General features: G+C 40.9%; 1 long non-coding RNA gene and 1 pseudogene across 1 annotated transcript; both read left to right on the forward strand.

Moving 5' to 3' along the window:
- Positions 1 to 4032: 4032 nt before the first annotated feature.
- LOC147313482 (uncharacterized) lies at positions 4033 to 5251 on the forward strand (annotated as a pseudogene).
- A 15193-nt stretch (positions 5252 to 20444) lies between these two features.
- On the forward strand, positions 20445 to 24882 carry LOC147313483 (uncharacterized). Its single transcript, XR_015124936.1, has 3 exons — positions 20445 to 22406; positions 22867 to 22928; positions 24610 to 24882. It is a non-coding gene; the product is annotated as an uncharacterized LOC147313483 (long non-coding RNA).
- Positions 24883 to 27825: the final 2943 nt, after the last annotated feature.

The raw sequence follows: 27825 nt of genomic DNA on the forward strand, positions 1-27825 counted from the left end.
GGAGACGGGTTGCAGTGGGGATAAGGGAAATATGGAGTCTTTTGGTATTCCTCACAGGTACTCTAAAACGACGGCCAGAGGTCAAACTCATTGTAAAGTGGATGGTTAAAACAATTAATAGAATAAGCCTTTCCCAGCACGTGCTTGTTATAAATGGCCAAAAATCCATCTTGCAAACGCCTTGAGAGTTTGCTGGGAGTTTTTACCAAAAGTCCCAACCAATTCTTGTTCTTCAGAGTCCTGTTACCAAACCAGGCAGCGATACAGAAAGAAAACATATTTAGTAAAACTTTTGTAAAACAAGGACAACATAATAATAATAATAATGGATTGGATTTATATAGCGCTTTTCAAGGCACCCAAAGCGCTTTACAATACCACTATTCATTCACTCTCACATTCATACACTGGTGGAGGCAGCTACAGTTGTAGCCACAGCTGCCCTGGGGCAGACTGACAGAAGCGAGACTGCCATATCTGGCCATTTCAGATAAGACATTAAAAGATCTCATTTTTGATAAAAAGAACAGACTTTGCTGAACTTTTTTGGTACTGGCATCAGCATGAGGTTTAAAACACAGTTTGTGGTCAAGAACAACCCACAGATACTTGTAACTCTCCACAATCCCAATATCAGCAGTTTTAATGATAGTAGGTGATGGGCTATAAGAAGACTCCCTAAAATCAATAATCATGTCTTTTGTTTTTGACACATTTAATGAAAGGAATGCCTTATCACACCAAGCAGCAAAATCTTCTGCAACCGGCCCATGGACTGTCTCGTTTCAATCGTTCTGGCCAACGACGTTGAGGTCAAACAACGTGCGACTGCTCTTAAGTGTCAGTCTGAGGTCCAAGCTGAGCATCTTACTTACTGAGCATCTTATAGAGAGCAGGTTCGATTCTTTCAAGGTTACTGCTGAATTCCACCAGGGGCTCCACAGGGGCTCTGGTCTGGTGTTTTTATGAACCACACAGGCCCGGTCAAGCACAGTGGATCCAGCAGGGGAGATAACTGCACCTTCTGGTGCTAATGTATCTTCGGAGATTATCTTACAACTGTCGTGGCTTGTGTTTAGGACAGAGTGCAGGGGATAAAGTTCGATGGATTGTTATAGACAGTCGGAATGCAGACATTTTATGTTTGCAAGAGACAGGGTTGTCCAAACAGGACTTGGGAAAACTCAATTGCCTTAATGCAAGATTTTGGGAGTGGGGGGAATCAACAACTGATCCCAGCACAACTATAGTCAGAAGCACAATACCAGAAGGGGTTGCTGTTCTCTGGGACAAAAAATAGACCCTGTGATAAAGCCCATTAGATTGGATGTAGACTGGTGTATTGGTATACAATATACACAGAATAATAATAGCTTTATTATTCTTAATGTTTTTACTCCCTATGAATCTTTTGAAAATGAGGAGGAATACCTCAGTAGTCTGGCTTTTATTAATGCATTTATTCAAGATAATGATACTTACAGTATATATGTTGTGGGTGATTTTAATGCCACTCAGACATCAGTTCTCGGTTTGCTAACCACTTAATCCATTTCTGTGAAGATAATAATCTTATCCTTTCTATCAAATTGTTACTGCCTCCAGATAGCTACATATACATAAGTGAAGCCTGGCATAGTACATCATGGCTGGACCATTGTATCTGTATAGCTGATGTACATGCAACTTTAGAAAACAGCAACAACTGTAAATAATATAGCTAATATTGCTACCAATGTAAAATTAGACTGGCCAGCGTTTAGTGACTAAACGCGAGACTCTGTCTTCAACGCAAAGTCACTAACAAGAATTGAGGCATGGAATGTAAGAACTTTCCTCCAATGCAGGAAACTGGCCCAATTGCTGCTTGAATTCAATTGGTACACAGTACCGGAACACATCAGAGGAGTAGGCATTGTCATGTCCAAGAAGGTGGGGACAGCTCTCGTAGGCTGGAAGTCTGTCAACGACTCACAGCCTGATTTCGCACAAACGTCACGAAGATCACGATCTTCCAAGTATATGTTACACTGCCAAATAGACCTTCTACAACCACCTTCATGAAGCCTTACGCGAAATCCCTCACCATGACATAGTCTTGCTTATTGGAGACCTAGACGCAAAGATCAATAAAGAGCGGCGTGGTTTGGAACACTTTATCGGTCCCCACGGTTTGGCCTCTTCAGTTGCAGCCGCTTATCACGTGGCCAACCCCCTGAACTGTTAAGTCACCACCCCTCCCCACGAGGCCGACCCCCTGAACTGTTGAGTCGCCACCCCTCCCCACGAGGCCGACCCCCTGAACTGTTGAGTCGCCACCATTCCCCACGAGGCCGGCCCCCTGAACTGTTGAGTCGCCACCATTCCCCACGAGGCCGGCCCCCTGAACTGTTTCACTTGCCCTCCTGGTCAACCCCCGGAGCTTCTTGGCTTTGGACAATTGAGCAGTCAACCTTCGGGCCGGCCTCCAGAATTGTATTTTTGGACTCTGTTTTGTTTTTGCTCGTTGCTCCGACTGCTCCAGTCGTGCTCCATGTTCCCTGTGTTTAGTGTCAAGTCCACATCTGTGTTATTCTTCCTGTTTTACTTTGACAGTCCCTTGTCTGATGTTAGTGTGTCTAGTTTTGCTTCACCCTGGTGTCATCATGTTGATTGCTCCCAGCTGTGCTCCCCTCATGTGTCTCATTTCCCTCAGTTTATTTTAACTCTGTGTTTCTCTCTGTCAGTTTCACGTTGTCCCCTCACCATGCTGTGTGTTTCTCCTTCTGTGTTCCCTGAGATTTCTGTCCCTAGTTTCCAGGTTTCCCAGTCACGGTATTACAGAGTTTTTAGTTTTAAGTTTATTTTTGTGAAAATTATTCAACTGCTATAAAGCAGCCTCTTTGAGTTTATTTCTCCGTTGAGTGTCTTGCGCTTGGATCCTACATCCTGCCTACCACATAGCCATACCCTGACAAAAAGTGCGATTATTCTTTTGTTGTATTTCAACACTTCTGTTTCATCAAAGCAATTTTTTTTCTGTTTGGGAGTTACACATTTTACAGATTTCAAAAATTTTGAGAAAATGTAAATTATGTCAACCAGCAATACTTTTAGCACTGCCTAGTATTGAAATCTTGTATCAAACAAATCTAAATTGTGTCTATGTTCTATATTTGTGGGTGTGAAATTGCACTACTTGCATTCTCTCACTACTGCAGAAGACTATTTTCATATACAGCCAGCTCACCCATCATAACAGTGTGGTGCTGAAGAAACTAGTTTCCAAGAGTTTAGAATTTGTCTTTTTGCAGACTATGTACCAACCAATTGTCAACAATCATAACAAACAATTTTAGCTCAGGCCTCCATGTTTCCATGAATTCCTGAGATATACATACTCTTGTGTCACAAATGCATGTCATGGCACCACCAGTTACACAAAAAGCCTACATGTCATCTTTTGTAGTTTTCAAATAAATATGTGATATTTAATAGCAGTTTTTACTCTACATTAGGCATACATTTTTGAAGTACTCTTTCCAAATTCAGACAGCTTTGAGTTAGAGTATGAAATCGTTTGGTTTAAAAGTCTTAAAACTATAGTAAAAGGGTTTTTATTCACCATTCACTGAGACAAATCAGTGACTGACTTTCCATTTTTGACCGAAAGCTTTTAATAATTTTACTTTACTTTGTATTTTGTGAGCATAACTTATGAAATATGCCTTAACTGTTTTGATAACTGCATTAACTGTGGTGAGAATGAACTTGCTCGTGTGAGAACAGCACCAAAGAAATCCATAAAAATTGTAATTTAAATATCTATTATATTTGTACTATACAGTAGGTGCTATGCTATGTTAAATAATTTAAACAATTTGTTCTTGTTTTACCAAAGCATGCTCTTAAGTTGTTAATTATTTCACACTCACACTGGCAACTTGAACATGTCTCCACCTTCAAAGGAAGAGAATGACTCTGTATTCCCTCAAACAGGTTGGATTTTAAATGACTTTCCCTCTATGAACACAGTGTCTCTAGTTACAAACTATGTTTATTTGCCAAATCTACTGTTATTTAAAGGATGTTTTGGAGGCCAGTGAGGACAATGGCAATGTCCAAAATGTTTCTGCTGAACTGAAACAGCCACACACTGATGGAGTGGAATACAAATTCATCGACCAATAGTAGTGCTGACAGTAATGCCGAAGAGGATTTTTTTCAAATGCTCTTTGCCACAGCAACCATTTTGGGTTTTTTTGTCATTGATCAGAAAGAATGGCAAAAAAACACAGAAAGGGAGGCTTTTCCAAGGTCTGCAGTGGACTAATGTTATAGCCACTGGCATAAAGTCAGTACACCCCTTTTGCATTTTGGTATTTAAGAGGCAGAACATCAAAACCAGTCAGTCAAGGACTAAGGGACCTGTATTTTCTTGTACGGCATATTGCCGTATTCAGGATTGTCCAGTGACTATGGGAAACAATGAAAAAACCCTGAAGTGTTTTCCCAGGAGGTGAGATGTGCCACAACACAAAAGAACTGAAAACAAGATGCGGTGCGTGGAGAGTCCAGAAATGTCATAGTGGAAAAACTGGAACCCAAATTACCACAAAGTCTTTACCTGGATTCTCATCCTAAAATCCCAGAACATAAAATCCCAGAACAAGAAGCAGAGTGTCGGGATGAGGCGCCATCAAAAGATGTCCTTTAAAATATTTCATGGTCACACAGAACAAAAAAAAAAAAGACCTCATTCAAATGAGATGGCCAAGTATTCATAGACAGACAGCAAGGATTTCCAAATGAAGTCATTCAAAGCGTGCTCCTGCATCCTAAGGGGATAAACACTCTTTCAGTCTTTTACTAGAGGTGCAAAGAAGTCATTGTTTCCTTTGATGCGACAGCAAGAATTATCTGTAAAGATAATTCTTCTGCTACTCCGCACTATGTCTGTGAAGTCATCGTGAGAAATCCATTCAAGGGATCATCACCACTACCAGTTGCAACATATGTGACATGTGACCACACTACTGTGTCTGTGACATATTTTCTTCAGGCTTTTCAAAAAGAGATTATAGGATGTATAGAAGTAGGACAAACAAAAGGCCAGTGATGATTATATGTGATGGCTCTCTTGTGCTTCTACAGTCCATTTCAATAACATTCTGCAGAGTAGCTTTGGAAGACCTTCTGGAGAGATACTTTCAGCTTATCACTGGACAGAGACACAGACAACTTTGATATACTCATTCTCTCTTTTGGATGAACTGATGCTACATGTCTTATATCATAGTCCCAAAAAAATTTAGGAGTCAACAACACATACATAAAGACCTTATGTCCCAATTCCTAAGCCACATTTGAAGGCCAATTACGTCACAGCCAGACTCCCAATTCGAGGGCTTCTCCAAATGCATCCTTCATTTCCCTGGATTTGAAGGATGGGTCGGGTGTATCTTTCGTGGTCCAGTCTATCCCAGAATTTATAGTGCGGCCCAGTCAATTCACTTTCCAACAATGGCGGCAGCTACGGAAGCGGTAGAAGGGGCAGCAGAGGACAACTACATTTTTAAATTTGAAATACATATGTTAAGGTCGAGGGTTTTTTTGTTTTTGTTTTTTTTTACAGTCATTAGACTTATGTGACTGTAGATCAGGGGTGGGCAATTCCAGGCCTCAAGGGCCGGTGTCCTGCAGGTTTTAGATCTCAACTTGGGTCAACACACCTGAATCTGTTAGGATGCCTGGGTCGTTGACCCAGGGTTTTTGAGTTTATTATATTATTTATACTTTCTAGTCTTTGGTTTCTTTGAGTTCTGTCTTATGGTTTATGTCTCTGTCCTCTCTAGTTGCTCTGTCTCCCCTGTCACCTGTATCCCCTTGTCTAGTTCGCATCTCTGTGCATCCTTAGTTGCTATATCCCCGTGTCCAGTCAGTGTCTGTGTCTGCCCTGGTCCCACGTCTCTGTTCCCTCTGTTGCAGTGCGTGCGAGTCTGTGTCTTTAGTTCAGTCTGTGTCATGTTTCCTGTTTTATTTTGAAGGTCCTTGTCTGAGGTTAATGTATCTGGTTTCGCTTCCCCTTGTCTCGTTAGGCCTGATTTGCCCCAGCTGTGTTTCCCTCCTGTTACCCATTCCCTGATTGCTCCCTCTGTGTATTTAAGCCCTGTGTTTCTCTGTGTTGCGATCTACCGTTTATGTTGCTGTGTGTTTTGTCTGCCTGTATAAGTTATTTGGATTCTTACTTTTGTTCTGTTTGAGTTCAGCATTAAAGCTGTTTCAGTTTACGTTTGTCTCTGGAGTCTGCACCTTGGGTCCTTTTCCTGCCTGCACACAGCCGTCACATAACAGAAGATCGCAACCAGAACATGGACCCTGCAGACTCTTTTTCCTCGGAGTTCAACGGCGAGATGATGCGGATGGTGAGTCTGCTCGACCGCATTGCCCAGTCACAGGATATACGGACTATGGCAGTCGGGCTAAGTGCAGTAGATGCCACCATTCGTCATAACCCTCAGCTTTCTCAGTTTGCTAAGGACACTAAGTTGGATGGCACCATTACTGCCTGCAGAGAGCAAGTCAAGGCTGGTGAGCTTGCTCTCTCACTCACTACATCTTCCCCACCGCTGCCCCAGGACAACACACACTCTCCCCCTGTCTCAACATTGCCACGGACTTCCTCTCCCTCCCCACAACAGCCGGGTTCTCGTTCGCCTGCCTTTTTCCTGGTGGCTATGTGGTCGGAGGATGAGGAGGAGGTCTCTTTTTCTCCACCGGTTCTTCTTCCCTCATCCCAAAGGAAACTGCGTTCAGGCCGCCGCCACTCCAGAACCGTTGAACAAACTCCTCTCGGGGGAGACGGTGACTGTTTATTGCACGCTCCATTTGAGCATTCTGACTCTGGACATTCTGACATCGCACCCACTGTGAATAACATTGTGTTTCACTCTGAGGAATCTGTTTCACCTGAGCCAGCTAATACAGAGACTGTTAGCAAAGTTGCTTCTTTGGATTGTTTAGTTTTCCAGGCATCTGTTCTGCAACCTGGTCTTGCTGGAGGGTCTGAGTGGCCCGTTCAGCCTTCTGTCTCCGCTGGAGGGTCCGAGGGACGGCTCCCAAGCCGTCGCCTGCAGCGCCAGCCTCAGCGGCTCCCAAGCCGTCGCCTGCAGCGCCAGCCTCAGCGGCTCCCAAGCCGTCGCCTGCAGCGCCAGCCTCAGCGGCTCCCAAGCCGTCGCCTGCAGCGCCAGCCTCAGCGGCTCCCAAGCCGTCGCCTGCAGCGCCAGCCTCAGCGGCTCCCAAGCCGTCGCCTGCAGCGCCAGCCTCAGCGGCTCCCAAGCCGTCGCCTGCAGCGCCAGCCTCAGCGGCTCCCAAGCCGTCGCCTGCAGCGCCAGCCTCAGCGGCTCCCAAGCCGTCGCCTGCAGCGCCAGCCTCAGCGGCTCCCAAGCCGTCGCCTGCAGCGCCAGCCTCAGCGGCTCCCAAGCCGTCGCCTGCAGCGCCAGCCTCAGCGGCTCCCAAGCCGTCGCCTGCAGCGCCAGCCTCAGCGGCTCCCAAGCCGTCGCCTGCAGCGCCAGCCTCGCTCCGTCTAGCTTCGTTTGCGCCTGAGGTCCCCATGCTGTCCGGCCTGCTTGTCCTGTCCGGCCTGCTTGTCCTGTCCGGCCTGCTTGTCCTGTCCGGCCTGCTTGTCCTGTCCGGCCTGCTTGTCCTGTTCGGCCGCTTTCCAGGCCGATGACTGGACGTCGTTGCCGTCATGGACGGCCCCCTGAACTACGTCGCCGCCGGTGCCTCCCGCCTGCCCGGCCCCCTGAACTGTTTTCTGGGCTCTTGGGCCGTCAGCCTCCGGGCCGGCCCCCTGACCTTTGTGTGAACTGTTTTTCCTGGCCGCCTGCGCCTGTCGTGAGCCTGTGTTTTGTTATGTTGCTTTCCGGGCTCCGGTGTTTGCACTTTTTTTTTTTTTTTTTTTTTTTTTTTTTTGTTTCTGGCTCTTTGTTTGGTTTGTTTTGAGCCCTCCGTCCTGTTTCCCCCCCCTGTCATTGTACTGCTTTAATCATACATCAGAATTTAAGTTAGTAGCTTTGTCACTTGACTGTATATTGGCAATGACTGTACTTTCATAAAGATGTCACAGACAGGAAAATATTAGGAAATGTTGTGGGTAATGATAACCACCATGACAAAGTAACATACATCAATATACTGCCAAATTGTACAACTGGAGCTCACTGAAATACAGTGAAATTTGATTATGTAGATCCTTAAAGTTTGACTAACTGTTTCACTTGTGCTGATAGGAGGATGGCCCAAGCTTTGCATCTACCAATGGCAGTGCTGAATGCACAGGTAACAAAGCTCTGTATTACCCTACATTTTGCTTTTTTCCTTCATTGTTGGTAAAACTGTAAATTGGCTTCTGTCATTTTTAAATTGCAAATTGTACAATTGGTTCCAAACCTGAATATATCAAATAAATGCAGTTATAATTCTCATTGAGGTAGAACAGCAAATCACCAGAGAAATGAAAAGCTACAATTCAGATGTGTCTTCAGCAGATACTCTGCTGTCACTGTAGGTAAATAACATGAAATATTTTTTTTTTTTGTTAGAAATAAATTTGGTGTAAGTAGAGGTTGTGCAACAACTATTCTTTTCCAATAAATTCAGCCTTTCAAGTGTTTAGGCTATTTTAAGGCAAAACTCAATATATTGTAAATTAAACACATTGCTCAAAGACAGTCTCAACTTGCTATTAGTTCATCTTGAACCAAGTCAAAATTTTTAATTTTGCAGTTGCTGATGGGACAGATGCCTTTAACCCTGCACACAAGAAAGAGGTAGGATATGTCATCTTTCTTTGGTTCTTAAAATGGACCAGTAAACCAGCTGTGCACTTAAACAGCTGTGATAGACATTGCACATTGTTAACGCTGACATATTCACTTTACATTATTATTTAAGGAGCAGTTTAGGGTTGTTTGAGTTCTCATCTACACATTATACAGCTGTCAAGCCAATATTGCAATTAATAATCCATTAATATTGAAATTTTCACTATTCATTCAGTGTACATCATGCTAGAATGACTAAGAATGATTGCTGAAAATATCACATGCACACATTATGTTTTTGCCGTTGAAAATAAACATTCTGGGATAGTTTGATGTGTAATATGTACAGTTCATTCAGCTTAAAGCAAAGGTTAGACTGCAGTGTGTTTAGACGGTTAAATTGGTAGAAGGATTAAGTAGGCAAACTCCTCCAGTTTGGACCTCAATATAAAAGGTAGTAAATTAGTTTATGCACTGCAGATACATATTCATGATTTCTGATGTGATAAATATTCTTAGTATTTGTTTTCATGATTGGGTCCATATATTTTATTTATGTCAAGATATGTACATCTTGTGATGTGAGAGCTAAGTGGAATCAAATTGTGGCCTTGATTTTTATGTTTTTTCTTAATTTTAATTTAAAAAAATTACAAATGTCAGCCACATTAAAATGTTTGAGGACAACGTTAAAAACAAATCATTCATTGTAATACAGTTGTTTAAATACAAGGTATGATTAGGCCTTGTCTCAGCAGTAAGGCTTCTTTTCGTACCTAGGCTTTTTGCTGTTTGTCATTCCCTCTTTGTTCTGTCTTGTCTCTCCACTATCTAATAAACCAAAAAACAATAAAACAAGGGTTTTGATTTATTTCTTTGTTTGCAGGTTCAAAGTCGTGGCTTGCCTAGCCTCCAGAAACTCAGGAGACATAGTGTATGTGAGCAACGCTACGAGAGGGCACATAGTAAAAAGTTAAACGACCAGAGGGAGAGGACCTTGTTTCTACACCGTAGCCTCAATACGAAGGTCAGTTGTACTACTACTTTTGGATCCTCCTTTTAGGGGTCGCCACAGCGGATCATCTGCCTCCATCTCACTCTATCCCTAACATCCTGCTGTCACACGCTCTTGACTTGTTAGCACATCTCCATTTCTGTCTTTAATCAGCCTAACCTGCTGCGCATCCTTTCCAGCTCGATCTCTGTCTAGCCAATCAGTACAAGTCCTTCCTTCGATCCTCACATACAACTCACTATAAGCCTTTTTCTTCTTTGCCACCTCTCTCTTGGCTGTACTCCCAATGCTCATGTCTACTTCCTTAATCTCTCTGACTATCACACTTTTTCTTTGCTAACCTCTTCATTTGGACATTTTCCTGTACTTCACAATACCATCAGGTTTCCTGTCATCTTTTCTCTGTCTAGAGGATACCCCAAGCGCTTTCTTGGCCGTTGCCCTCCCACTTCAGCTGTACTTTCCCAGTCATCTGGTAACTCTTCTATACTGCCCAACGCCTGTCTCAGCTCCGTCATGAACAACTGTCTTCCTTCCTCATTTTCCACCATTTAATTTTTGCCTCTGCCTTCACTTGCTTCTTTGTCGTTACGTCCAACTTCATCCTACAGACTGCCATATGATGCCGCTTAGCTACATTCTCCCCTGACACCACCTTACAGTCTCTTATGCACCTTCTGCACACTTGTGTGCACCTATCTTCACTCTCATACATCACAATATGTTCCTCCCTCTTCTTGAAGTATGAGTTAACCACAGCCACTTCGATTCTTTTGGCAAAATCCACCAACATTTGTCCTTCTGCATTTCTATCCTTAACACAATACCTAACCAATAACTCCTCATCACCTCTTTTCTTCAACTACATGTCCATTGAAATCTACTCTAATCACCAGTCTCTCATTCCTAGTAAAACTCTCTACTACTTCATCTCACTCACTCCAGAACTCCTTTCTCGTCTACCTGACATCCAACCTGTGGGACATACACACTGACAACATTCAACATAGCCTCTCTCTTCAGCTCTACCACACTATTCACATACTCTTCCTTCAGGATTACCCGTACTCCATTTCTCTTCCTATGAACACCCTGGTAGAACAGCTTGAATCCACCTCCAATGCTCCTGGCTTTGCTTCCCTTGCACCTGGGCTCCTGCGCACACACAATTAATCTACCTTCCTTCTTTCCATCATGACTTCCAGCTCTCTCCCTTTACCAATTATATAGTCCCTAGAGTCCGTACTCCCACCCCCCTGTGGCTGAGTTTTACTACATCTTCTAATAATGTACTTTAGACAAAATGGTGTAATGCTGAAATATTTCCTTTTTTTTTTTTTTTCTGTCATGGTAAAGATTATTTCTGGCTTCAGCTGCAGTGTCTGTCTTAGCTTTGTAAGACTTTTTCCAGGTTCTAACAAAGAAAATAAATACACTGCAGTGGTTTGAGCTGAAGGAGAGGAGGTTGTCTGATATGTGTACTTATTGATTTAGGTATATTACATCTTGCAGTAGTATAGCTTAGATGTGCTACACTGAGTCACACAGAAGATGATTTTCATACGCTACAGTATGATTTTATTTCTTCACTTGCTTAGGTTGAGGAAGGTGAACATAGTAGTGTATTGTGGTGACAGCTTGTCAAACTGCTGATAATAAAGTGTGCGGTTAAGAATGGTGCTTTATGTACAGTGCAGAAGCACAAGGAGAAAGTAGTTTTATGATAACTCAACATGCTAAACAGTGTAATACTCAGAAAGGTCTTTCCACCCTGCCGGAAAGTGTGAGCCTTTCACAATGACAAAAACAAACCCTTGTTTAGAGTTTATATTTTGCTGGCCAAATCAAAACTGTGACCCATCTTATCTGAAATTGACAACAACTGTGATATTGCTAGAGCAACTGCTGCAAAAATGCATTAACACATTTACAAATCTGTGTTGTAGCAATAATTATTCTGGAATTTATATTAATCTGTAATTGTTATTTGTATCTTTTTCTATTTACTTTTCAGATGGAACAGCAGTTGTCCAGTGACAGCAACAGTACCATTATCATTAAACCCACTTCAGCTGATTCTGACATGGATACAAGTGTACCTGAGCTCAGAAGGACAGACAGTGTTATTGTAAGTTTATTCGTATAACTCCACAACAGATCTCAGATTCTTGTGCACAGAGCACAAAGTGAATAGATGGTAACAGTCAAATTTAAAACTAACAACTAAGTGTTGTGAAAAAAAAAATTACAATAACTATCCTGTACAATCATGTCACCTTCTTGGATTAAGAGCAAGCCTTGATAGAACGACTGTAAGCTTGAGACAAGGGGTTTCTCATTTATCAATATTGTCAGGGACACTGATGTTTAATGTCTTTTCTAGTGTCTGAAGTTCAGAGGTTTTAGTGCTTCAAGTTCAAAGGTTTTCAAGGTGTTACAGCTACAGTAATAACAGCAGTTTAAATTCAATTAGCATTGCATTTGCATAGGTAGTAATGTATGATTGCATTTAGTTTGCAATAAAAGATTTTAAGGAATAGCTTAAAGTACGTAATGACTTAAAATGAATCAACTGTATATTCTGTATGTTCTCATAAAAGGTGATACATGTTATTTTTAAGCCTACTTATATTTTATCTGTGACACATTTTAAAGTCTCTTTTGTGTAGTGAGGCAACAGGATTCTTCATTGTGATAGGATCGTTTGGATCATTATTTCTTGTGAGGTGGTTCCAAAATGCCCATTTTATTGTTTATGCGCTATGACTAAAAATTATTTCTTTGAATTTGACAAAAGGAGCTCAACAACTGACTGTCATGCTTTTGTCGCCTACTAATTAAGCATTTGTCAGTCTCATCCCCTGACAATCCTAAAATGCAATGCACTACTAAAATCTTCAGTTTACCTGGAACACAGTAGATGAGTAGATATTATTCTACCTTACAATCATAAAACAATGTTCTTCAAAGGTTATTGGTCCAGGTAAAAAATTATATCATATATTTAAATAAAGAAAATCAATTTCTATAAACATTAGTGTATATATACAAAAAGAAAACGAAGTTCAGCAATTTCCTAGAAACAGGTTAGTTTTAAACATCTGGGACAATGTAATCTCTAAGCTAACACTAAGTGACTGTTAATGAGTGTGACACCACAGCTGTATTGACAGTCTTTGGGTAATGACAGCATATCCAGACAAAGCCACCCAGGGTTGTTTGGTAAATGTGATGCAGCAGAGGAAAGATTACTTAATATGACTAGTTCAAATTAAGTTGTGACATGTGTGGTACGGTAAATGGTATTAATACCACTGTCAATACCAGTACAGCTGTTACAACTACTACTGTACTACCTCTGGTCTTTAAATGCTTGTGTGAGTGGAAAAATTTAACTATTTTCTTTCTTTTTTTAGCTTACCAGACAAATGCTTGGATGCCTATCTATATCAAGTCCTGACATCAGTGAGGAAGAATATGCTCCTCAAACTGCTGAAGAAAGTGACAGTTCTGCAGAAAGTATCATACGACACAAAAGTAAGAAGAAAAAAAGCACGGAAAACTACTTCAGGTAACTCTCAGGAAGATGTCCGACAACTGAAGAGAAGGTGTACCCTAACTCAATGCAATTCCTCAAATTCAAATGCTGCAGAAGACACAAACACATCTGCTTCATTTGATGACACCAGAGAGTCCTCTTCACCTGATTGTTCTGACGTGACGGTTATGACACTAAGGAAGAAGAAACATGGTGGCTGATTGTACAACAAAAAGTTCTACTGTAAGTTTTGCTGTAAACCTTTCAGCAAGATGGCACGCCATTTGCAATCAAAACACAAAGATAAACCAGAAGTGGCAAAAGCAATGGCTTTCCAAGTAGGGTCTAAAGAGCAGAAAATACAGTTGAGTTTATTAAGAAATCAAGGGAACCGTGCCCATAATGAGGTGATTAAAAAAGGACGAGGAACGCTGATACCTCGTCAACAATCTAGTGTACCTGTGAAAGCCAGTGATTACTTGCACTGTATTAATTGTCAGGGTTGCTTCAAGAGAAGGTCACTATGGAGGCACATGCAGAGATGTCATCTCAGCAGGAAGGTCAAAGCTTTAAGGCCAGGAACATCTACAGTCCAGGCTCCATGTAAATATGCAGAGCCAGTCCCAATGTACAATTTTGGAAATTGGTACAAGTCATGCATGATGATGAGATAACAAATGTTGTCCGCACAGAGTTGCATACTGAAATTTGGGGAGCATCTTTTCAATAAGCATTGGCATGATGTCACTAAACATGATTATATCAGACAGAAGATGCGTGAGACAGGGCGACTGGTGCTCCAAGGACAGAAAAATGGCAAGTTGAAAATGGTGTCAGATTTTTTTTTTGCGAGATCTCGCAAAAGATTTAGCCGCATTCTTCGGACGCCGGCTCGAAGCCGACCGGGAGGTCGAAGCACGATGTGCCGGGAAAGCTGTGTTCCTCCCGGCTGTAGTAGGTCTCGACCTCCTGTTAGCTCGAAGCTAACGCGAGGATTGCGGCTAAAACTTTTGCGAGATCTCGCTTTTGCGAGATCTCGCAAAAGTCAGTCTTAATTTTTTTTTCTCCCATGTCCCCTGCGGGGCTCCGTAAAAGGCAAACGTGGAAGAAAAGTCCCCATACTCCTCACACCTGATATGATGACATCAATGGATTTGCTCGTGAACACTCGCTGAAATTGTGAAGTATTAGATGAAAATCCTTTCATGTTTGCGAGACCGAAAGCACTTACTCACATCAGAGGGTCAGATGTTGTTCGACAGATCACGCAGAGCTGTGGAGCAAAACAACCAGAAGCGTTGTGCTCTACTAAATTAAGGAAGCACATGGCCACCATGTCCAAGATCCTTAACTTAAAAGACAATGAAATGGATAATCTGGCAGACTTCCTTGGCCATGATATTCGAGTGCATCGCAAATATTACCGACTGGGGACGTTACAGCTGGCCAAGATAAGCAAAGTCCTTATGGCCATGGAACGAGGACAGCTGTCAGATTTCAAAGGAAGAAATCTTGATCCACAAGGTAAAAAAAAAAAAAAATGTGTTAATAAATTGTGTATTTAAAATCGAAGTATTTCAAAAATCATGCAGTATTATGCAGATGGCCCATGAGGGATGAGAGCTCCCATTGGTGTAGAGTAGCTAAGACTGTGCGTCCGTAAGCACGGTGGATGATAAGTTCTGTTCTTCTACACTGTCTACAAATGTTTTATTACTCATGAAAGGAGCTTCTTTCTGAGGAAAATTGGTAGGAGGCCTCAAATAGGAGACTGAAAAGGGCTCATTTGTAATAAGCCTTTTCAGGTCATGTGTGAAATGAAACCCACCTGGTGGATACATTTGTGTTCTACCAACTTTCTGCAGACTGAAGAAACTCTCTGGTAGAGTAATAAAACACTTTAACCTAACAAGAAGTTCAATTGATGCAGTTTCTAGAAAACTTTATCTGGATGACTGACAACCTTCAGACAAATACGTATACAGAGCTTTAACTACAGCTATCCTCCTCTCCCTATACCCTATTGTGTGATACTTCTTAACATTGCTTAGGAGCAGTCGTAATGTTGGTTGTTGTTGTTTTTTTTTTTTTTTTTTTTTTTTTTTCCAAATGGTTGCTGTGTTTCCCAGAGAACGTAGCTGTTGACAGTGATGCATCAAACAGTGAAGATGAGGATAACACGAGTGTGACAGATGCTGCGTCATCTGCTGCTGCACTCTCATCTGCTGCTGCACTCTCATCTGCTGCTGCACTCTCATCTGCTGCTGCACTCTCATCTGCTGCTGCACTCTCATCGACAAAATCTTCAGGTATGTTGCTAACTTGTGGATTACTCTGCTGTTGCTAAAGTATTACCATTAACATAAGGGCTATTGCAGGTTAAGCACAAGAAAAAGATACCAGATGTAGGTTGCAGTCATATCATGGATTCACGCTATAACTTGTCAGTCTGTCACAAATGCAGCTGTGGAGGTAATGTCAGAGGTGAAGCTTTTATGCAATGCATTATGGGCATTTTCTTGTACTTATACTTGAGGAATACCAACAAGTACAAAGTATAGTCCAAATGTACCTATAGCTTTTGTTATACTTGTCGACATACTCCAAGTATCAGATCTGGTCATAAGGGGAGTCATGTGATTACACACCAACTTGATGCTCTTCTTTTTGAATAACACTGTTACTGTCCACTTTATTCAGGGGCATCACAAACCACAAGAAGGAAGTGGACTGAAGCAGAAATAAAGGCTGTGGAGAAGACACTAATGGAGTACATCAGCTCTGGAAAGGTTCCTGGGAAGACAGTGTCTCAAATTTATTGAGACTTCACCATTAGCACTGAAAGAGAGACGTTGGGAGGGAGTTAAGTTTTACGTGAAAAACCGAATTAATGCTATATAGTGAGAGTCAGTGAAAACAAGCTAATGTCAAACAAATGGAACATAAACAGCTCCAGTTACAGTTAAAATTTTCTCCTGTTTAAAGAAAAAAAAAAAAAAAGGATTGTTCATTTCAACCAGGCAATTGTCACGGTGCTGGGTCGGGGACCCAGTGTTCTTTGTTATTATTGCGGGCTCGTGTTATGCTGTGACCCCTCTGTTCTGTGTCCTGTCATCCCTGCCTGTGGGCTCCCTCTGTTCCAGTTTAGTCAGGTCCCTTTGTTAAGCCCATGTCTCTCAGTCTGTCTTCACATGTGTGTTTTCTGTTTTACTTTGAAGTTCTGTGCCTCTTGCTTTGCCCTCGTCTTTGTGATTTGTATCAGCTGTGTTCCTCGTGTGTTCTGACGCTCCTTGTTATTCCCCTGTGTATTTATGTCGGCATCTCCCTCAGTTCCGTGTCGCATCGTACCCTCACCCTGCTGTGTTTCTGCCCGTGTATCCTGCCTGCTATTTCCTCAGTTTGTATTCTCAGGTTAAGTTAGTTTGTGTTCAGCAATAAAGCTGCTTTTTCGGTTCACTTTCGTCTCCGTGAGTCTGCATTTTGGGTCCACCATTTCCTGCCCATCTACACACAGCCATGACTGCAATGGTACATTAGTATTGAAAAGATTGTTTTCTTTGCTGTTCAGGTTAAGTTTGAGCAGGGAGTTTTCTCTCACATTTAACTGCAGCTATATAATTTGCTGTGGACAGAATTAAAGGGTCTGTGAACCCTTTCTATAACCATGCGAGTATAACATGTGACCATACTTGTTTATACTAAATTTTCTTTTCAGTCCATGTGTGCCTTTAGGTTTAGTGTATTAATACTTTGAGTTTATGCAAGCATGAGATGGAGAATTTGTTTTTGATTGGTGGTGTCTTTTTAAATTATTATTGAATTTGGGAGGCTAATTATAATGATTAGTAGGGGTCTGCAAAATCTAAAATAAATAAAAAATATTGATAAATTACATTTGGATAATATTGGCCACATTAATCATACAATTAAGGCAAAATTGTGGTACTGAAGTAGTCTTGATTAGGCTGGGGTCTAAAATACCAAAGTGATTAAAACTGTCTTAATGTCTTCTCACATTCACTGTTTTTTAAAAGGGTAGACCACATGAAGCAGAATGTTAAATGTATGAGCACATTATACATATTAAATCTTCAGTATTTTGTATCCCCTTGTGGTATTTTGATATTTCAGTATTTCTTTTTATACTGTATATCTGAAAGATAAGTTGGGAAGCTAAGCTCTTTAGTTGAAACTTTTTTTTTTAATTTTTTTTTTATTGAAAGCAGGCCAGTGCACAAATACAAGGGGTAATGACAAAATAACAAAAACAATATAAAAATCAATAAATGAAAATATGTAGCAGACACCATTCTCTGAAATCCAACCAGCACTTGAAAGCTTTTTCATTATACCAGCTTTGATTACTCTGGGTTGTAAACGTGCAACAGTGTCACCTGGTGGTGGTTTGTGAAAAGACATAAAAGCTGTGTCCCCACCAGGTAGAAAAACCTGACAAAAATTGGATTTTGTAAATTTAACAAATTGTGGTACCAAAATAGATGTTTGGGCCCTAAAAAAAATTAAGAGTTCAAGTTATGCCTTAATAATACCTCTATTACATTTAGAAATGTTGTGTCGCCATGCGTAACCTCCTAGATGGAAGTGCCCACGTGGCTGGAAAAACGTGTATGTGTGTACGGGAGCGCGCCTGAGGCTGTGTGTTTGTGCGCACTCGTGGGCGCGCCTGTCTCGGGGTCCGTGTTTATAGGTGAAAATTAGGGCTGGGTATCGTCACTGATTTCTAGAATCGATTCAATTCCGATTCACAAGGTCCCGAATCGATTCGATTTAATTAGATTCGATTCGATTTGAATCTGGGAAATTTTGACAGTCAGAAATATTATAATTCAGATCAATACATTTACATATTTTTGTATCTATTAAAAGGAAGCTGACACACGCAAGACTTTATCAAAGGTGTGAGCATCACAGCAGATGCCTTTGTGTCAAAGTAGCTGAAGATAAAACACAGAAAAACATGAAGGTGATTTTCCTGGCCTGGGATTTTATAAAAATAATCTGCAGTACATCAAAAATAGTGATGGGTCGTTCGCGAACGAAATGGCTCTTAGAGCCGCCTCTTTGACGTGAACGACGCGAGCCGGCTCCTTATCGCGAGCCGTCACGTGGGTTGTATTTTTTTTTCTTCTCTCACCCTCTCTCTCGCACTTTTTTCCCGCTTCACTCTGCACGCCAGCCTTGTGCTTTACGCTGGGCAGAGGGGGGAGGGGCAGTAGTTACACTCAGTAGCACAGGATCAGAGCCAGAGGGAGAGAGAGAGAAAGAGAGCCAGGGACAACAACGTCACATTAGAAAGGTATAGTAATCATCCACAGCTATTTTCGGTTGCAGGTGATAAAGGATTCAGAAAGTTTATTCATGCAGGTCCATATGACAGAGAATGTGCATGTTCTTTTTGTTTTCATATTATAATTTATATTTAATTGTGTTGTGTCTTGCAGTGTTTTGTGTTGTTTTCACTTTAAATTTGTAAAAGGAAAAAGCTGAAAATTTAAATAGTTAAAAGTTGAAATGTGAATAGTTGATTTTTGTATTATATGATTTATTTATTGCATTTTATGTGGAGTGAATAAATAAAAGTATATTTACGGTGGCCCCTAGAGACAAAGCACATACAAACTTCAAATCAAGTACGAACTCTGAAGCACGTACAAACTCCAAAACACGGAAAAACTCCAAAACACGTAAAAACTGAAAACACGTACAAAACACAACAGAAGTGCTCCAGGATGCTAGGCGCAGTGTTGAGCTTTTGTTACCTAGTGGCTACACAAGCCAGCAAGTACCAACGACCGGATTTGGTGTGTGGTAGTAACAGGTAAATGAACTTTTTTTTTTTTAATTATTTGAATATATATGAGTGCCTGTGTATAAACACACAAACAATGCACACATGCTTTCAATTGTGTAATTTAAGTGATCTAGTAGCTCTGCTTTGGAAGTTCAGTTCATGCTAGAAATGTGTTTTGGAGTTTGTACGTGTTTTGTCTCTAGGGGCCACTGCATATATTTATATATAAACATATATAAATAAAACCACTTTTTTTTACGTTAGTAATTCCTTTTGTGCATAATTTTATATTATTGTTAATAATAAATTAATTAAAGCAACAAAACAACCCGAAGAGCCGGTTCGGAGCTGAAAGAGCCGGCTCTTTTTAGTGAGCCGCTTACGTCACTGTCATGAGACATTGTCGCCAAAAAAAAAATAAAAAAAAATCACGGTTTCAGTAACGCAGTGTTCCTACGGGAAAGTAACAGTAATCTAATTACCGTTTTTGCAATAGTAATACCCTTACTTTACTCGTTACCTGAAAAAAGTAATCAGATTACAGTAACGCGTTACTGCCCATCTCTGGACGTACCTGGCCAGAGGAAAGGCATCAAGAGACACCGGTACCGACATAGGCCTGTGGGCACGTGCTGGTTTGTATTATTATTGTGATGGGTACAGATTGTATGTCAGAATTCCTAGTGGGACTTCTGGTCTCTGTGCCATGGTACGTTTAGGTGCACCTCTCGTTTTAATAGGTGGAAAGTGGGTGCGGCTGGGTAAGCCCGGCACCGCTCATCTGACAGCCAGGCGGAGACGCCATGTGTTGGCCAAACAGTCACCAGGATCGTTTGACCTTACAATAGGATCACCGACATATATAGATGCCATTGGGGTTCCTAGGGGTGTGCCTAATGAATTTAAGTCAGTGGACCAAATTGCTGGAGGGTTTGAAAATCACCCAATAATTTCTGCATTCTTTCCAGTAACTCCTAGCAAGAATGTGGATCGTATTAATTATGTGCACTATAATGTCCTGAGACTGGCAAACCTTACCAGGGACGCAGTTGAAGGGCTTGCTGAGCAGTTGGGTCCAACATCTTTAATGGCAGTACAAAATCGGATGGCGTTAGACATGTTGTTGGGGGGAAAAGGGGGTGTTTGTGCGATGTTTGGGGATATGTGTTGCACCTTTATTCCAAATAATACAGCTCCCGATGGCTCTGTGACCCGAGCGCTGGAAGGCCTGAGGACGTTGTCCATCACAATGCATGAGCATTCGGGAGTGGATAACCTGCTGGAAGCATGGATGACCTCTGTCTTTGGGCAATGGAAAGGTTTCATTACTAAGCTAACAGGCAGAATGCTACAAGCATAGCTCTAAAGAATGTAGCATCATGGGCAGTGTAGTCCGTGCTGCAGGGAGAATGGACTGCCATACACGTTGTGGGTCTGTGAGCGCGAGGAGGGAGAAAAAGGGGAGTGGAAAGGTACGAGTTGTCATCGAGGAAAAACGGCAGCTGGAAGCATGTAAATATAATAATAACCACTGCAGCCAAGAAGAGTGCCTGACGAGCCCAGTTGTAAGTAAGCTATTAAGACTCGACTGTACACCGTGTTCGTGTTTTCCTCCGAAAACAATAAGTTCCGTTGGAGCAGCCTTTCAACGCCTCTCTCTGTCCCTCGCAAGAAAAGTTGACCCACACAACAAAGTAGAGCTATTTTTCGGCTACAAGCCGACAGGGACCCCGCCGTATTAGTCAGAGGTCCCTTTACTACAGTTCGGAGTCGCGGACCTTCAGTAATAGTAATAAATCACACAGCAACAGTACATTCACGTTGTTGTAAAAAGCATGATATTAAGTAATCCAAAGTATTCAGAATACGTTACTGTCATTGAGTAACGTATTCCGTTACTGTCATGGTCCCTGTGCCTCACCAGCTGATTCTGTATTAGGCAACATGTTTTCTCTCTCTCTCTCTCTCTCTCCTGCCGGGGCGATGCTCATTATGGGCTCCCGCCCCTGGCCCACGCACCTGCTGCCGATCGGGATAATCACAAGGCCGATTTAAGACAGCAGCACTGTGTCACTCGTCGCTGGATCGTTGAGTTATCAGCATCAGTCGCTCAGTAGATTGTAAATAAGGATCTGTGAGTTCGTTCCGTCTGTTCGCCTCTAACTATAATCTCTGTGTACAGATCTATCCCGGACCTTTCCCTGCCTGCCTGTCATCCCGTGGACGAGTGAGTGGATGGTGTTTCCCCAGTGTGGGGAGTGAAGAGAGAGAGCCTTTGGAGGACGTCAGATTCCCGTCTTTTCCCTCACATACCCCGGAACCCTGGACCCCCCTCCCCTCCCTCCAGCACTTTGTAAATAGCATCACCTGGTGTCGTTGTGTAAATAAAATCTGTAAATCCTGTAAGGAGTCCCGGTCTGCGCCTGAGTCCGTTAACTGAAACCTGACAGTTACTCCGTTACAGAATACATTTTGGGGCATGTATTCTGTAATGGAATACATTTTAAAAGTAACCTTCCCAACACTGTATACACATGCACTTACACACAGGAATGCGCACACGCATGACACACATGCTCGCACACACAAACATGTAAACATAGTGCTTAGTTTTATGGCACCTGGCAGAGGGCTTAGAAGGGGTGGGTCACATATACAAAACTGTTTAACAGACAAAGGAGTTGAGATCTGCAGAGGAATTCCGGGGTCCTGTACATCTCCCTTCTAGAAGGTGTAATCAATGAGTGTGGATTAATAAAAGTGTTGTGAATTGACTGAGTCCCGGTGTTCTTTCTGGAGGCCTGAGGAATCAACGAACCGGGGTGAAACTGCTTTCACAACATAAGACATCACACAACCATGAGAATTTGAAATGAAATTACTAGGTTTAACATGATCTCCATTTGTTTTTCAAGATAATGTATCTAAAAGAGATGCGGGTTGTCTTTGTTGACCCATTTGGGGCAACACAAGCACAAATGGATAAGTGCAGGAATGTAACAAGGTAAGTAAAAAAGGCTAATGTTAACCACAGCAGTCATTTTTCTACATGTGAATTACATAAGGCTGCTGCACTGAATAACATTCAGTACCTGGTGTATTTGTTGTTGTTTTTTGGGTTTTTTTTACACCGCTCTGGTTAGGAGAAAATGTCCAACCATTGGCAAATGGACGTGTTCAACTGTTGCCCATCCAAAACAGCAGGACCTAACATCCTGTGGCGTCTTTGTATGCAAGGTAAGTAAAATGCTCATGGTGTATTGTACCTGAATGAACAGATGTAGACAATGTTCAGCTTGCAGAACAAATACTTTCAGGGACCAATATACTCTACCCTGTTGACGAGGAGGGGGTTGCCAGGCTCAGACTGGACATAGCGCTCTCTCTGATCCAAAACTCAGGTATACCCGAGAAACAGCATTTGGACCTCCATTTAAAACATTTGTGTATATCCTCATTGTGGCATATGTATTTTTGTACTCAATTGCAATCCCGGCAATAAGTTCTGGAATCTACAACTTTTCTACCAGGGCATGTGCTGATGTCATTGTTGAGACTACCATGATAATGTAAAAGTGACTTAAAAAAAAAAAAAAAAAAAATCAGCAGTTTCAGATTTGTCTTATTGATAAGGAGGAAGAAACTATAGGGGAAATTGAGAGGGCATGCAGAGAACTGTTGTGTGACTCATTTGCAGATAGTGAAGGACAAGGAAATCTGACAGAGGATCCAACTACAACTTTAAGAAGTTGACCTAAGGTAATCATTGCTTTTGGTTTATGAATTTACTAATTATGGTAATTCAGTTTCCATTGATGTCAAGACTACCATATTTTCCGCAGTGCAAGGCGCACTTTAAATTCTTATATTTTCTCAAAAATCGACAGTGTGCCTTATGAATTCTGGTTGTGCTTACTGACCTTGAACAGATTTTCCGTGGTACACAGCACTCAAGAATCTGTTTTAGTACGACTTTAGTAAGCTATGAAGCCATACCGCTTGATGGATTGTTGGAGCTTTACAGCTACCGTAGTCAGGAGCCTTGGAGTAATCTGGGAGAAAACTCTGCTTCAGGTCCCAGAGTCAAACGAACACTGCGGCATCACTGAGAGTTAACTGTCTGAATTCCTTCATCTTTAATAAAATGATCTGTGTTGCTGCTTTAACAGGTGCAACAATTAAGTTTAACATCCACGCATCCATGAAAACAGAATAGTTTCCACCTAAACGTAATATACCATGTTCTGACTGAGAGACTTCTCTCAACAAAAAAAAAAAAAAAAAATTAAAACATACAGCTCTGCTATCACTAACAGGATAAATAAAGACGGAAAACTAAACAGCAATGACTTTTGTAGGGTTATTGAAGTTGGACTAGCTTGTATATAATGATGTGCTACATGTAGCACATCATTATATACAAGCTAGTCCAAATGATCACTAGCAACACAACTATGTTAGCATAATAAACTCAGGCTACGTCCACACGTACACGGGTATTTTTGAAAACTGAGATTTTCGGCACAGTGTGACGTCAAAAAGTTAGTTTATAAACACTTCTTACTTCTTGACTAACTACTCCTGACATTTTGGAGATGTTCGCTCTTTATACAGTAAAGATACAAATAATATCAGTCTGATCCGTCACAATTTGTTCCTCCAGCCCAAATTACAGACAAACAGTATCTCACAGTTGTTCATGTTTTTGAACCCATTTTGCACAGAGAGGTATTTTTTGAAAAACGTATTGATAGCAATGTTGAATATTATTACACAGGAAAAAAAGCAACTACATGTAAAATAATTACACCATGACGCCTCTGTCTTTCTAAATAGAGGGACTGTGTGTGTGTGTGTGTAAAAAAAACAAAAAACTGCAGATATTAAGATTAACAGTATTTTGTCGCCATCTACCACTGTAGAAATTTATCTCATGTAAACAATAACGTGGCGCACAGCTTTGACGTTGCGTGATGAACTCCGTATTCCTCGTCCACAAACGCAAAAACTGAGTTGAAAAAACAAAATCTCAGTTTTCAGTGATTCGAAACGCTGTTTATGTGTGGACGCAAGATCCAAACACAGAAAAAGCTGCGTTTTCAAAAATACCCATGTACTGTAATGTTCTCGAGAAACCTAATATATTGTTTTTGGTGTGCTGTAAAAGACAGTTTCCCTTTGTTCTAAAAGCAAATAAATATTGCATTATAAAAAAAATACCCATGTAGGTGTGAGCGTAGCATAAAAGAGTTAGTAGTTTATTTTATTGCTACCTGTAATTTATTGCAGTTTACTTTTATTTGTTTACGAAATAAACTGCACGGTAGTTTGAAAACAAAACCAAAGGGGGGCCTAGCAAGAAAAGTATAAGAACCACTTCATTAAACAATATTTTATTGGTCAACTGTTGCTTGAATTAAAGTCACAGCATGTCTTATAGAGCCCAGAAGATACGGAAGGATCAAATATACGAGCCACCTCCAGAGAAGACCACAAGGAGAGAAAGGGCAACACAGTGTATAAATTACAGGTAAATCAATCATTATAAACTTTAATGAAAACATAATGATCAGTCCTAACATAATGATCACTAGAGGTGCAGCTCTGTCTTTCATACACAGTTCAGAAAGGAGACGGTTACATCACAAGAACCTGAGCATTTTTAAGTCAGAAAGCTGTGTATTAAACAAAGTGCAACACTGTGTTCTCTTGTGCTGAAAATTATTTCTCTTCCATTTCTAGTAGTCTTCCTTTTAATAGATTTCCCCTGCTGATTAATTTTTCATTGCGGTAGGTTACACAGATGTCAAATTGAGGAAATTAGCATTCTGTTATGATCTGTGTGCAGCAGGCAGGAAGGGAAGACCAAATGCAGACTCCAGGACATGAAACTTCAACTCAAAAAACTCAGCTTTATTGCTGGCACGAGTCAATACAAAACCAAACTGGAAAACTATGAAAAGAACACACAGGCGGGCATGAGGGAGATCGTGAAGCTGAACAGAAGAAAACAAAGGGTTTAAATACACAGACAATGATGAGGGAACGGGAAACTGATGGTGAACACAGCTGGGACCAATTACACACAACGAGACAGAGAATGGAAAGCTAAACATAACGCATGAGACGAGGTACCTTCAAAGTAAAAGAAGCAAAGCAAAACATGGTGCACACAGACAGGAGACTACAAAAGTAAAACAGGAAGTAGCGGGAACACAAACACATAGATGCAGACAGACACACAGACATGACTGGGGAAACATCGATAAACATGACAGGCAGGGGGAAGAGAATGAAACACGAGGGAAGCGAGACACAAGAACTCGCAACAAAGATAAACACAGACACACAGAGGGCAAAAACACAAGAGGGACTCTAATAATCAAAAAGCTAAAAAGAACAACCTTGGCACTATAGAATAAATCCTTAGCATAACAAAGTGGACTTAAATATAAATCGGAATACAAAATGAAACACACGAAACTCGTGACACGTTCCCAACTTTAAATTGTTAAAGTCACAATGCTGTGCACAAAAACCATACATGCATTAGTTGGCCTTTAAATATTTTAGGTTTCTATGAGGGTATGTTACAGTATAGTAATTTATGTGTTTCCATATGATAAAACAGAATGAAAGCACTTTTACTTGACAGAAATTTTAAATATCTTCTAAAAGTAGGCATATAGGCACTGCGCTGTGGAAAAGAAAGGAAACAGAAGTTGTTGTTACTGTGATTCCATCACAGATAAAAGGGTGTTCACCACAGTGAGGTGAAACCACTGGAACCTCATCAATCACTTCATACTCTACAGCTAAATTTCGCAGTACCCTTTCCAAAGTCAGTAAGGTTTTGGTAGAAGTGAAAAACATGTTGATGACTGAGTCTTTAAAAAGTGGAGAAGGTTTTTTTATACAGCCATCACAGAGTGGATGTGACTGAATGACTTAACCTTTTTTTTTTCCACATATGTGAAAAAGGTTTTGATCGTTGTGCTGTGTATTGCACAGGTGACTCTGTGTTTTCAAAAATACCGTAAATGTAGTATAGTGAATAAATAAAAATGTTCCATTAGAGCAGCAGTGCTTCCCAAATATGTAGGCCAGGGTCCATTGGTGGACTGGGAAAGTACTGTAGGTGGGCCTATGTAATAATAATTGAGTATCAAAAAGTAATTGGTGGTGGTTATTTTGTGATATTGCTTAATAGTCTAATTTACATTTACTGCTTTTGTATGTGAAGGATGCCACACCGAGGATGTGGACAAGTATCAAATTTACATTTCGAACAACGATGAAGGCAATGGTACAGCAACGTGGAGCAATTGCTACAAAAATACTGGAAGCCTCAGGTGTGTGAACTGTTAAAGCAGAAAGAAAGCACTTGTATGTTAATATGTCCTAGCTCCTAACTTAAAGATATTTCTAATAGTGTTTGAGGCAGAGAACAATTGTTCCATGTGTTCTACTCGAAAACCACCGATTCCAGGGCCTTCAATCACCAAATGGGTAAGACTTATTTATAATTGAGGAATTTATTTTAGAAAGTCTATTTTGTATACTTGCCTTTATTATTATTTTTCGTAGTGATGTAAGTGAGCAAAAGGGAAAATTCACCCTTAGCTTGCATGTAATTTTTTTTTTTTTTTTGGCTTTTGAATATTTGATAAGGAACACAGTGTCCAACACCTACTAACGGCAGATTAATCAATATAGTCATCTAAAATGAGGTGATAAGATACTTGTTTTTTTGAACATCCAGTGTGACAGCTATTCCAGGTGGTTTCACACACAGTGCCTCCAGATGAACACAGAGCAGTTTTGGAAAGCAGAGGCTGGAGAATGGGACCGCTCTCTGTGTGAAGATGAATGTACGTTGTCAAGACAACAAATGGGTTTTCTAACATTTTCTTTATCATTTTGAAGTCTTTGTGTCCTTGTGAATAATGTATATAGTGTTGAATAATTTCATTTAACTTTAAGTGTTTTTATCAGAAAGTGACAAATAATATTTTTCTTTTTTTTTGACTATTTTAAGTGGATTTTTGATATAGAAGCAGAATGACAGAATGTTAAAAGTTACGTTTAGCTGCTCTGGGCTGGGAATTGGATTCTCCGGCTGTTCAAAGCCATGGAACTTTAGACCTGTCATGCAAATAAGCTAAACACTATGACATTGAGTCAATAAATATCATAAAAGAACATGAACATGATGTCCTGGGTCTTTGACCCTGCATTTTCAGTTTTAGGACGTTTCCATTCTAACTTAAACTTATGACTTGTTCTTTTGGAGTTTTAGATGTGGATTATATTTGGGCTGTCTCTAGTCTTTTCACTATAATATTGTTTCATTGTGCTTCTAAGTGTCCCTTTTTTTCCACTCAGTTCATATGTCTTAGTCCTAGTCTATGTTTATTACTTCCTGTTTTATTTATGTTGTCAATTTTATTATTTGATATGTTGTATATGTTGTGTGTGTTGTGTTTAGTTTTGCTTTTCCTTGTCTCGTTAGTAAGATTCTGTTCAGCTATGTTCCCTGGTGTTTCTCATGTCCCTAATAACCTGGCGTATATATGTTGTTGAGTTTTTGTTTTTTGATCATGTTATTCCTTCTGGGTGTTTTCACACTAACAGTATGATTTCCCTGTTAACTCAT

Source organism: Aulonocara sp. 'chitande type north' Nkhata Bay, linkage group LG15 (assembly GCF_057382095.1).
Source record: "Aulonocara sp. 'chitande type north' Nkhata Bay isolate Kocher_YH1m ecotype deep benthic linkage group LG15, A_spYH_male_GT1.1, whole genome shotgun sequence".
Lineage (NCBI taxonomy): Eukaryota > Metazoa > Chordata > Actinopteri > Cichliformes > Cichlidae > Aulonocara > Aulonocara sp. 'chitande type north' Nkhata Bay.